Source organism: Pomacea canaliculata, linkage group LG4 (assembly GCF_003073045.1).
Source record: "Pomacea canaliculata isolate SZHN2017 linkage group LG4, ASM307304v1, whole genome shotgun sequence".
Taxonomy (NCBI): domain Eukaryota; kingdom Metazoa; phylum Mollusca; class Gastropoda; order Architaenioglossa; family Ampullariidae; genus Pomacea; species Pomacea canaliculata.
This window is the reverse complement of record NC_037593.1, coordinates 7,690,025-7,703,259: the sequence shown is the minus strand read 5'-3', so window position 1 is coordinate 7,703,259 and position 13,235 is coordinate 7,690,025. Positions and strand designations below refer to the sequence as shown.

The following is a 13,235-nucleotide window of genomic DNA, read 5'->3' as shown; positions in this document are numbered from 1 at the left end:
GTATTAAGCTGGTTGCTACAGTAACTGTAAAGGCGAAATTCTGGCGCAAGTAGCTTTTGAGACTGAATACATCATTTTTTTCATCGACGGTAATTTTTATTCCTTGCGGATTTTTATTTTTTACACAAATTTGTTCTGCGTCGATCCAGTGTCCCCGAATGATACGATGATGTGATGAGACCCACCGACAGCCCCCTCCCTGCGCCCTGTGGTTTTCGAACTGGTGGAGGAAGCCGGTCGCCGTCAGCGGCCTTCCGGAACGCTTCGAGTTTCGACGCGAGTCACGCCGGAATGTTCCGCCAGCAGCGCCGCCATGCAGGCGCTGCAGATCGTCCGGACCCAGGGGCCAGGGGACGACAAGAAAGACGACAAGGCAGATTCAGTGGTAGAGAGTGAAACAAAGGCTTGCGCGGCCAGAGATTGAAAGAGCGAGAGAGCTGCAACAGGGTTTCAACGTTTCTTTACCTGAGTTTTTGTAACTTTCACCTATACCGTGTCAACGTAGAATTGGCATTCTTGATAAAAAGATGCGCGGTTTTTCTGAGGTATGGAGGCCTGCAAAGACTGATTGAAAATCCGCTGTCAACCTCTGCCTCAGCACACACAAAACATTTTTTTACTCATGCGAACCATCTTGGCATATTCTTTCAGAATACGATACGAAGTTAAAGACAAAATAAGAGGGAACAATATTTGGTTAAAAAAAAAAAGCTCCAAAGAGCGAGGCAAAAAAGAAACAAAGGCATTTTGAGTCACTAAAAAAATAAATAGAAATAAGAAAAACATATATTGCAATAAGATTTTTTTCCTGTCTACCCATCCTTCCTTCCTTCCTCTTTCTTCTTATCAACATTTTTCTTTCTGTTTGTTTCGGCTGCCTTTTATAAGTATCTTATGTCTATCCAAAACTATAATGAATTAAATTTATATTTATAAAGTATATTTATCTGGTAATATAACATTTACAAAAAGTAAAATATCAGTTTGCTTTCATGATCTCGTTGCAATCTTCTATATTTCGTTTTTCATTGTCTGCCGGTTGTTTATCTGTCACGCATACTGGTCGTATCAATGCTGAGGAGAGTGCTCCTTCGTGTGATCATGTCGCTTGTATAAATTTAATGTTTAATTATTCATAGACAGCACAGAAAGTCCTCACTTTTTAAATCTTTTAGCCAATGAAGAAAACTTTTAAGTGGTAGGAAGAGAAGTCCATAAGCTTGGCGGTTTTAATGCGCTTAACCAGAAATTTAGCCAAAGGGTCACTGTAGCCCGCTAAATTGAACTCTCCTTGCGCAGCTAGCAACATTGATATGGGTGAAAGAACGGTTGGGTTTCTGCTCTCCAATCATTGGTCAAGAAAATGATGAACCAGTTATTGCCTCAACAGTCAACGAGCTGGTTGGACACAAACATTTACATACCTGCGCCCAACCAATTAAATATAAATAATAAAGTTAATTTATGTAGCACTTTACATCACCACATCAAAAGTGCTTTACCAAAAAAAACAAAAAAAACCCACCAAAACACAGACACCATAATGGGACTTTTGATATAAAAAAAAAGTGTTCCATTCATATTAATAACGCCATCAGACATAATGGACTTTTCCACCCTCTTTGATGTATATTACTGCGTTCTCTTCTTCCATAGTCCCGGTCTCTGGCACCAACTCAAGCCACGTTGACAAACAGACACGAACATCAGTGTAAGAATGCAAAGACTGACTCAAAATAACCATGAGTCAGTAGTGCTCGTGTTTGAGGAATGCATTATTCTAGGGTTTGTTTAGGCAGTAATGCAATTTGGTTAATATCATAACTTTTGCACATTGAGAATTGAATGACCGATCGAGCTTGAACCGAAAAAGAGAGGGAAGGATGGGATGCATAACCACAAACACATCTACTGCAGCCACTGATGTACGATGCGGTTTATGCCATACCTCAGCTGTGAGGGGGCTTTGTGTACGGTTTGGACAGGATCTCTTTGGTGGGATGCCAAAGTTCAATCCGATAATAACCAAACTGTGATCCACTATTGATGTGCACGCCCAAATTTTGCCTCACTGTGTTTATTGATGCTTAATTTAAACAATTCGAGTCGAATCAGTTCTGGAGTGTCAGGGTCGCCACTTCAACTGTAATTAAAGGGATACTCAAGGCTTGTGATAAGGCTCTGGGGCATGGTCAAACATTTTTCAAAAATATATTTGTTTACAATTACAGAGCACGAGAGCAATACAGGAGAAACAAAGGATTCGTTCTTACTTAATTACCACTTATTTGCACATTCGTGTTGCGTATTTATAAAAATTGAAAAAAATCCAGTGAAAACGACCCTTGTTGCCTTCCGCCGGTACCACGATAGCTTCCCAGAGATAGTCAAGCAGACAGGCTTCTTTGAGTCAGAGTCTTGTTGACGTCATCTCTGACAGGAAGTGTCTGTATCTGTATCATTGCGAAATTGACGTCGTCTGTTAATCGTATGCGCACTCTGTGTTTAAGGCTTGTAAGGCTCTGTCGTCGGAAACTGATGAAAGAAATTTTTGAATCTTTCCATCTTTTCGTGCAAGTCGGGTGCAGCACATTCTCGAGCATGGTCTCACTTTGGAAACCACACGTCATAGGGTCACGTGACGGAGAAACGAGATCCTGTGGAAGCAAAAAAAAGGTCCCGTGTCATTCTTCTAATTAAACACAACATTCTATAAAACCTTCAACATTTTCACAGAACACATATAATAGACGAGAGTCAAATTTATCCTACCTTACGCGATTCTAAGCAGTTTTATTTTGCCTTAGAATCCCTTAACGCTTTCATTTTTGTGACGCGCTATTGAGTAGGAATGAATGTATATAAGTAACAGAACGAATAGGGTTAAAGTTATATATATAAATAAATAGACAATTAAAGTGCTTTTTCTCCCCAGTTCAGGGAGAGGGACCGATCTTGTGGTATTTAACACACCAGGCCGACCCGTGGCAGAGTGGGGTAAGCCTATTACGTCCGTCATGTTCTCAAAATCAACTTATTATGAAGTCCCCCTATGGAAGTACAAAATAAAGCTGAATAAGAACAGAAACTTATTAATATACATGACGCTTTGCCGTGAACAATCCAGAGGAACTGGTGTACGGATGAAACTATGAAGGACGAGAACCTCCTTCTGCGGTTAATCAAGAGCGTATACCGTAACTAACTCTCAAATCTGACTTGTTTTTTCATTTGTTTTTCTCACGGAGGGATACGTTTGGCCAGTCCTGGAGAAACTACGTCACCAGCCGACCCTTTTGGTAGAGTGAGCAAGTCCCTAACCCTCAGGCAGTTCTCTAAATCGTTAATATTGAAGTCCCTTACGGGGGACGATTATCTTGTCTTACACTGATAACGAACAGTATTGCAAAATGTTTAGATGATTCATCGCGTAAAAGTGTGGCAAGGCGTCATCTAGTGCGAGAGTTTTCATGACGCGGCAATCGAGTAATAATCGCCACAAACCGGAAACACTTGCATTTAGCTTTACGTAATATTCAGCTTGGTAACACAAACATATATTTTAAATATTTTTTACTTAAAATTGTTAAATTCTATTAAAGCAAATTATTTCTACTGCGGCTCGTTATTTCTTTATATTTTTCGTGTTTTATTTACATGATCTTTTAATACTTAATGTAAGAATTACTTTTTGCAGTGATACTTTGCTTGCGATTGTTAAAGTGTAAAAGGGAAACAACTCTAGGTTATCAGTAGTGTTGGTACATGAAAGCAGCTCCGCTACTAATTTATTGAAATGGCAGGCTAATTATAATAAAAGAATATTAAAATACTCATTTGATCTTATCTGTACCAGAAGCTATGTTTTACTTTGGCTACGTACTTCTCAGGATCATTACAACTGATCACTGTACAAAGTTTATTGCGTAGAACGTATCAGCATGAAACCTATACGTCCCCCTTGGTGTCAGGATATAATTCCATATCCTTTATTGCACATTACAGCATGACTCCCAGATTGTATTATGTGCGGACTGCTAGCGGTCCAATCTCTCCAATTACTACCCGGACAAAAGGGGGTAAGATCACAGCACCGCCGACTAGACCTGGCAATTAAAATGTCTTCCTCACGCCGACCAGTCCTTGCTGTAGGTTTCTGAGCGCTGAGGTGAATACCTTCTATCTGAACATGCTTGTCAGGGTTAGGACGAAAATGTACTTGTAAATACTAAAAACAAAACCAATCCACTACATCCCAGCCATGTACGAGAATTGATGACGATCGAAGCTTGAGACTGGTACAAGAGGAAGAGATGTAAGAATGCAGAACCACAAACACCTCTGCTGCAAGCCACTGATGTACGATGCAACTTCGGTCTTTGCACATACCTCAGCTGTGAAGTGGCGCTTGTGTATGTTTGGACAAGATTCCGAGTGTTCTACTGAACGGAAACCAACCCTAGATGTACAGCTCAAAGTTCAGACTGCGAAGAACTGTCAAACAAAGACTCTATACACTGCTCATGCTGTTACTTCTGGTACAACTTCTTGTCAGAGTGGTAGGACGTACTGTTGATACTAAAGTCACCTCGGAAATTACAGGGAGCACGACATGAGAGTAAAAACAAAAACTCGCACCATGTCAAATTTGCAGACAATAAAGGGAGAGATGTAAAAAACATGAACCCCTCCCCAATCCCCTGCAAAAAATGTCTCTTTGTGGAGATTTTTAGCTATACAGATTTGGAGTATATAAGAAATAGGGAAGACAAGCTTCGATCGTCATCAATTCTATGTACATGCTGGGAATGTAGGAATTGTGTTTGTTTTAGTACTACAAGTACGACAGTACTGTTGACCTCCTCGTCGCTCCTCATGAAGCATATAGGAATTGTTTTTCGATGCTATATCCTTACAGATAAAACATCAATATACATCCCACTCTCACTCTAACTCTCTCCTCACCACTTTGAACTGGTGCTGTGTAGAAAACGTAATTTCTAGTTTTAACAATGATTACCTAGAGTAGGGACAATCAACCGTGACCTGGGCAAGCAGGCACCACAGTGGACTCCGACTGTCGCGACAACCGTCTAGCTACCTCGTTCACCACCCGTGCCAGTCGGGGCAACAAAAAAATACTCCACCCGTTACGTAAGCGGCCTCGATTCCCAGGCTCACATAGACCGTACATGTAATCATGGACTACAAGCCGAATATATCGATACCCCTCAAGAGGAAAGAAAGATAAAAGATACAGAGAAAGAGAAAAAAAAAAAAAGGTTGAGAATTCAGATGTCTTTATGTTTGTCATTTGCGCTGTTCATCCTTCTCTCCTTTATGTATTCTAGTTTTGTCTGCTCGTGGAGATTACATCCAGTCCTAAATATCATTGCAAAAAGTAATTCTTACATTATGTATAAAGAATAATGCAAATAAAAACCTAAGGAAAAATATAAGGAATAACAACCGCGTTTAGAAATCGTAAATTGCTTTAATAGATATCCAAAATTTTGTTATAATTAGCCTGCCATTTCATAAATTTAGTAGCGAGTTGCTTCCCATGTACTTACACTACTGAAAATCTAGAGTTGTCTCCCTTTTACACTATCTTAAGTCAAAATATTATTGCAAAAAGTAATTCTTACATTAAGATATAAAGAATAATGTAAATAAGACTACGGAAGAAATAAAGAAAATAACAGCTGCAGTTAGAAAATAAAATGCTTTTACAGTTATGCAGAAATTTTAAAGTAAAAGGGATTTAAATAGTATGTTGTGTTATTAAACCTGAATATTACGTAAAGCTAAATGCAACTGTTTCCGTGTTTCAGTAGCGAATGATGCGGGTAGTTTCTCTGACTTTCGCCATACCAGCAAGTTGCTTGCGGCGAGTCCGTTCGTCTAAAAAAATTGTTCTCAGCGTAATATCTGATACGTCCCCCACATGGGGACTTCGATATTACACTAATTTAGAGAACATGACGGAGGGTTAGGGACTTGCTCCACCTCTGTTAAGGGTCGGCCTGGTGATGTAGTACCTCCAGGTTTGGCCCACTCCCCTCGTGGGGAGGAACACAAATGAAAGTAAGCTCTTACAGTTAGTTACGGTATTACTTCTGTTTGCCCCAACACATTCATTCCTAGTCAATAGACGTCACCCAATCGAAAGCATTTAATTAGAGGTTGAAGTTGGCGACCTGACATCCTCCAACTGATTCTGTCGACTTTGCTTTAAATTAAGCAGCAATAAAACACAGGTGAGGGCATGTTTGGGCGTGCACATCAATAGTGACCACAGTTTGGTTATATATCGGTTGACTTGGCTTCCCACCAGAGTCCTGGGGTATGTGGAGGAGGGCGTCAGATGGGTATAGTAAAAGACTATGGGTAAACATTTAAAGGGGACAGGCTGCGAAGGGAGATTTACTGAGAGGTCTCAAGATTCGGCCCCGATGGGCAGCTTACTGCTAATACGTCTCATCATTAACGTGTTGTATATGTAATACAAGTTCGTGTCTCAGCCTAACCCCTTTTTTTTTCTTTGTGATTCTACAGTTTTTGTTTCTCTCAGTAAAAATAGTGTGCTATAAATCATAGATTTATTTTATTCACTGAGGTTAACAGTCAAGTAAATGGGTAGCAACATCAACGAGACGTATTTAGCCAGTGTTACAATACATTGGCTGACTAATTTTGCTTCATCATACAGACAAGTAGCTAGATTTTTTTTAATGAAAAGAGTATTTTTTACAGTATTCAACATTTTTGGTGAAATAAGCATTTCTTTGTTTATTTTTTAATTGTCACAGTAATATAGTTTTGTGAAAAGGTTTTCAGAACAGATCCTTTATTCATGCGCCCTGTCCTGACCATGCGCGTGCATACCTGCGTCTGTGTTTACTTGACTATGAGTGAGTGTGTCTTTGTAGAAGTGGCGTGTCGTGGTACATGCGAATATGGCTACATGGTGTTTGTGATTCCGCTTATGAGGACAGTTTTGTCTATCACTTCTATAAAGCGCTGCGAGTAAATCATTAGAAAAGCAACATAAAATTATTATTATTCAGTCATGAAGGGGTTCTGAAGGTAGGGAAGGGGTTGAAGAGATTGGAGAAAAGGAACTGCATTGTTTTTTTCCGTTAAGAGATATTACTGTTGTTTTGGTGGAGCAAATAATCTGTGGCTTTCAAATTAAGCAAAAAGTGATGTGCTAAGCCACACGTTTATTTACCAGGTATATACAAGCTCGGACACAATAACGTTTCTGCGGAGGTACATCTGTCTTTTGGCTGCCATTGTGTGATCGCATAGCGAGCCTTACCCAGAATGTCAACAACAACGTTCTGGGGAATTAAATGGGCTTTTGTTGTCAATTGATTTAAAAAAATTTTTAAAATAAAATATAGTCGGATTTGGGACATTTTGCTTTTGTTTGGTTTTTGTTTATAATTGATTTCTACCAATACCAGAAGCTCGCGCCATCTGCGAAAAAATTGGCCACATTTGCCATCGAATCTGATGTGGTTAGTTTTGCAAGCCATATAACATTCAGCGCTTGTGAATTCTTTCTTTCCCATTAGCAGACGAACTCATTCTTCGATGAGACTGCCCTAAGCTTATAACCATGAAACGTCTTGAGTAACCGTTGGCGGATGAAGATTGTGGCTCACCTTTGGGCAATCCACAAGCGCGTGCGTTGCTCAGTCAGGGCTGCACTAACACTTCATTACAGAAACTAGACAAGAGTAGCTCAGATATATGTATATACACATGACAGGATAAGTTACAGAGACTGAGCAACAGTAATTGTAGGCAGACGTTAGTTTTTAAGACGAGCAGTGTAGCTCATGATGCGAACCAGTCGTGCCGTCTCCTGTCATTCGATCCAATATCGTTCAGTCATCGAATGTATGGACATAAATAATGCATGCCTACTTGTCTTAAATTACTAAACAATTGATTTATGGTTTTCCATACAAAAATACTTTTTGGGGAAGCTTTATTTGCACTTAAGAATTTTAAAAGCAAAATTACAGTTGACATTGCTAAACTATACTTGCTTACCCAGTCCACGACTGTAGGAATGAGATTTATCGATAGAGGTTTGCTAAAAAGAGATACTATAGTAGATTTTGTAGATTTACTTAAGTACCAAAAACAAAACACAGTTAAATCTGGTGAATACATAACTTGAAAATTTTTAATGCTGAATAGAATTAGTTAAAGTGTATTCAAGGCAAAGCAATTTACGGATAGACAAGATTACATAAAATGCTCAAGAAATCCGATCTTGACGCATGTGGGTTTCTATTTCTTCTCGTAAAGAACTGGAAAGAACACGCAACGCCAAACGCTTTCTGAACTGTCAGACGACGAGAACGTTGTTCTAACGTTCGCATGTTTGTTCCCTAAAACCATAAGCTTGTACTTGTACTTATCATTTTGTCGAACCTGACATGCTTCCCCATCTTCATACACCGTCGACGTTGTTGACACGTTGTTGTGCTATGATGGACCTTGACACGCTGTTTTTCTATAACCAACTTTGACCAGATTTTTTCTGTACGCAGCTATCCAACGTTCAGCTCGATGCATAATAATGACGATGTGAGAGTCCGCGTCGAAGCCGTAGGATGAGTAACATTTCCGGTGTGTCGTCAGCAGCTGCCAGAAGCATGTGCCAGGGTATTGTGGGAGCCGTGACGTCATCTTTACTACATGGACTCAGCTAAAGCTGGTTACTACAGTTATTTGTAACAGGCGAAATTCTGGAGAGCAAGTTGCACTTTGAGATGAACATTCGGATTTTTTTTTTTTTTTTTTTAAAAACTTTTTAAACTTGCCGTGATATTTTGTCAATTGATGGTACGCAGTTTAGCGAGTCGTTCGGCGTATTATTAATTTCATTCAGTCGTCATTTAAGTGTCCTGTGGGATCCACTTTAACCGGACAAACGTTCGACTGCTCATTTGTCAAAGATTTTATACAGCGATCGATTAAGGTTATAAAGTCCATGTTCTTCCTAAATGAGTCAAATTAAGCTAACTTCGCAAAGGATTTGGAAATCTGGGCAATTTCAGATAATTTTGTAATCGACCCGACAGAAATTTGTATTCACCCATTTGTTCTGCGTTAACAGTGGTCCCATATGATGTGATGACGACGATGATGAAGAAGAACCCACCGACAACTCTCCGAGGTGGAATATTGGACTGGCGACTTGACCTTTTGTTATTGAAATGGTGGAGGAGCCAGTCGCCGTCTACGGCATTCCTCTACCGCAAGAGTTCCGAGCTGCGTCACGCCACTCGCTCCGCGATCAGGCCCGCTGCAGCGCCGCCTGATGCGCCTTCAGCATGCCTCTGATCGTCAGACCAGGCGCCAGGGAAGACAAGAAAGACGCCAAGCCAGAATGTAGTGGAATTGTGTTTGTTTTAGTACTCCAAGTACGACAGTACTGTTGACCTCCTCGTCGCTCCTCATGAAGCATATAGGAAATTGTTTTTCGATGTTCTATCCTTACAGACAAGCATCAGCACAATATCAACATCCCACTCTCACTCTAACTCTCTCCTTCACCCTTTGAATGGTGCTGTGTAGCAAAACGTAGTTTCTAGTTTTAACAATGATTACTAGAGTAGGGACAATCAAACCGTGACCTGGGCAGCTGGCACCACATGTGGCCTCCGCTGTCGCGACAACCGTCTAGCTTACCTCGTTCACCACCCGTGCCAGTCGGGGGCAACAAAAAAATACGCCACCGTTACGTTAAGCGCCTCGATTCCCAGGATCACATAGACCGTAACATGTAATCACGAATAACAAGCCGAATATCGATACCCCGCTTATGAGGAAAGACCAGATAAAAGATACCGAGAAGAGAAAAAAACAAAGTTTGAAAATTCAAGTTGTCTTTATGTTTGTCATTGCGCTGTTCATCCTTCTCTCCTTATGTATTCTAGTTTTGTCTGCTTGTGGAGATTACATCCAGGCCTAAATATCATGCGAAAAAGTAATTTCTTACATTAATGTATAAAAATAATGCAAATAAACCTAAGGAAAAAAATATAAAGGATAACAACCGCGTTAGAAATAAAATTGCTTTAATAGATATCCAAAAATTTTGTTATAATTAGCTGCCATTTCATAAATTTAGTAGCGAGTTGCTTCCCATGTACTAACACTATCTGAAAATCTAGAGTTGTTTCCCTTTACACTTTACGCTATCTTAAGTCAAATATTATTGCAAAAAGTAATTCTTACATTAAGATATAAAGAATAATGTAAATAAAACTACGGAAAAAGTAAAATTATAACAGCTGCAGTTAGAAAATAAATTTGCTTACAGTTATGCAGAAATTTTAAAGTAAAAGTGATTTAAAAAGTATGTTGTGTTACCAAACCTGAATATTACGTAAATCTAAATGCAACTGTTTCCGTGTTTCAGGACATATTGGGTATCATTAGTCAATCGCACTGACGCGAAGTCAGTTTCTACTGGATTGTTTTCGTTTTCAAAGACTTCTTCGAAAAATGTGAAACTCTGCTCTTATCAGCGTAATATCTGATACGTCCCCCATATGGGAACTTCAATATTACACTGATTTAGAGAACATGACAGAGGGTTAGGGACTTGTTCCACCTCTGCTAAGGGTAGACCTGGTGATGTTGAAACTCCAGGGTTGGCCCACTCCCCTTCTGGGGAGAAAAACAAATGAATGTCAGATTTGAGAGTTAGTTACGGTGTTACTTCTGATTACTTCAACACATTCATTCCTAGTCAATAGACGTCACCCAAGCGAAAGCATTTAATTAGGGGTTGGAGTTGGCGACCTGACAACCTCCAACTGATTCGGTCGACTTTGCTTGTAATTAAGCAGCAATAAAACAGGTGAGGGCATATTTGGGCGTGCACATCAATAGTGGCCACAGTTTGGTAAGAGTCCTGGGGTTTGTGGAGGGAGGGCGTCCGCTGGGTAAGTAAAAGATATAGCGTGATAACATTAAAGAGGGGACAGGCTGTCAGAAGGGAGGATTTACTCAAGATCGGCCCCGATGGCGAGCTTTCACTGCTAATACGTCTCATCATTAACGTGTATATGTAATACAACTTCGGGGTCTCACCTAACCCTTTTTTTTTTTCTTTTGTTGATTCTACAAGTTTTTGTTTCTCTCAGTAAAGAAATTAGTGTGCTAATAAATTCATAGATTTTATTTTTATTCATTGAGGTTAACAGTCAAGTAAATGGGTACCAACATCAACGTGGACGTATTTAGCCATTGTTACAATACATTAATTGGCTGACTAAATTTTTCATCATATAGACATTAGCTAGATCTTTTTTAATTAAAAAGAGTAATTTTTAACAGTATTCAACATTATTGGTGAAATAAGCATTTCTTTAGTTTATTTTTTATTAGTCACAGTAATATATTTTGTTAAAAAGGTTTTCAGAACAGATCCTTGTAATTCACTGCGACCCTGTCCTGACCACGAGCGTGCATAACCTGCGTCTGTGTTTACCTTGACTATGAGTGAGTGTGTCTTTGTAGAAGTGAGCGTGTCTGGTACATGCGAATATGGCTACATGGTGTTTGTGATTCCGCTTATGAGGACAGATTTGTCTATCACTTCTATAAAGCGCTGCGAGTAAATCATTAGAAAAGCACCATAAAATTATTATTATTATTCAGTCATGAAGGGGTTCTGAAGGTAGGGAATGGGGTTTGAAGAGATTGGAGAAAAGGAACTGCATTGTTTTTTCCGTTAAAAGATATACTGTTGTTTTGGGTAGGCAAATAATCTGTGGCTTCAAATTAAACAAAAAGTGATGTGCTAAGCCACACGTTTAACAGGTATATACAAGCTCGGACACAATAACGTTTCTGCGGAGGTACATCTGTCTTTTGGCTGCCATTGTGTGATCGCATAGCGAGCTTACCCAGAATGTCAACAACAATGTTCTGGAAATTAAATGGGGTTTTGTTGTCGGCTTGTACTTATCATTTTGTCGAACCTGACATGCTTCCCCATCTTCATACACCGTCGACTTTGTTGACACGTTGTTGTGCTGTGATGGACCTTGACTCGCTGTTTTTCTATCACCAACTTAGACCAGATTTTTTCTGTACGCAGCTATCCAACGTTCAGCTCGATGATAATAATGACGATGTGAGAGTCCGCGTCGAAGCCGTAGAGATGAGTAACATTTCCGGTGTGTCAGCAGCTGACAGAAGCATGTGCCATGGTTATTGTGGGAGCCGTGACGTCACTTACAACATGGACTCAGCTAAAGCTGGTTACTACAGTTATTGTAACAGGCGAAATTCCTGGAGAGCAAGTTGCCTTTGAGATGAAACATCGGATTTTTTTTTTTTTAAAACTTTTAAACTTGCCGTGATTATTTTGTCAATTATGGTACGCAGTTTAGCGAGTCGTTCGCGTATTATTAATTCATTCAGTCGTCATTTAAGGTGTCCTGTGGGATCCACTTTAACCGGACAAACGTTCGACCTCATTTGTCAAAGATTTTATACAGCGATTATTAAGGTTATAAAAGTCATGTTCTTCCTAAAATGAGTCAAAATTAAAGCTAACTTGCAAAGGATTTGGAAATCTGGCAATTTTCAGATAATTTTGTAATCGACGGAATTTGTATTCACCCATTTTGTTCTGCGTTAACAGGGTCCCCATATGATGATGACGACGATGATGAAGACGAACCCACCGACAACCCTCCCGAGGTGGATATTGGACTGGCGACTTGACCTTTTGTTATTAAAATGGTGGAGGAGCCGGTCGCCGTCTACGGCATTCCTCTACCGCAAGAGTTCCGAGCCGTGTCTCGCCGCTCGCTCCGCGATCAGGTCCGCCTGCAGCGCCGCCTGATTCGCCTCCAGCATGCCTCTGATCGTCAGACCAGGCGCCAGGGAAGACGAAAGACGACAAGCCAGATTTCAGAGTAGAGAGTGAAAGAAAGGCCTGCAGCTGCACAGAAGAAGAGGCGAGAGAGCTGCCAACAGGGTTTCAACATTCATTTACCCGAGCTTTTGTAACTTTCACCCTAATGTGTCAAACGTTGATTGCATTCTTGATAATAGATCGCGGTTTCTGAGTGTATGGATGTCTGCAACACTGATTGAAAACGTGCTCAACTCTGCCTAGCACAAAAACAACACATTTTTTTTACTCAAGCGAGACCATCTAGCATATTCTTTCAGAATAGATAACG

General features: G+C 40.1%; 1 non-coding gene and 1 pseudogene across 1 annotated transcript; both read left to right on the top strand.

Moving 5' to 3' along the window:
- Positions 1-5,849: 5,849 nt before the first annotated feature.
- On the top strand, positions 5,850-6,063 carry LOC112563416 (annotated as a pseudogene).
- Positions 6,064-10,510: 4,447 nt separating this feature from the next.
- Positions 10,511-10,699, top strand: LOC112563415. Its single transcript, XR_003099048.1, has one exon. It is a non-coding gene; the product is annotated as a U2 spliceosomal RNA (small nuclear RNA).
- The last annotated feature ends 2,536 nt before the right edge of the window (positions 10,700-13,235 follow it).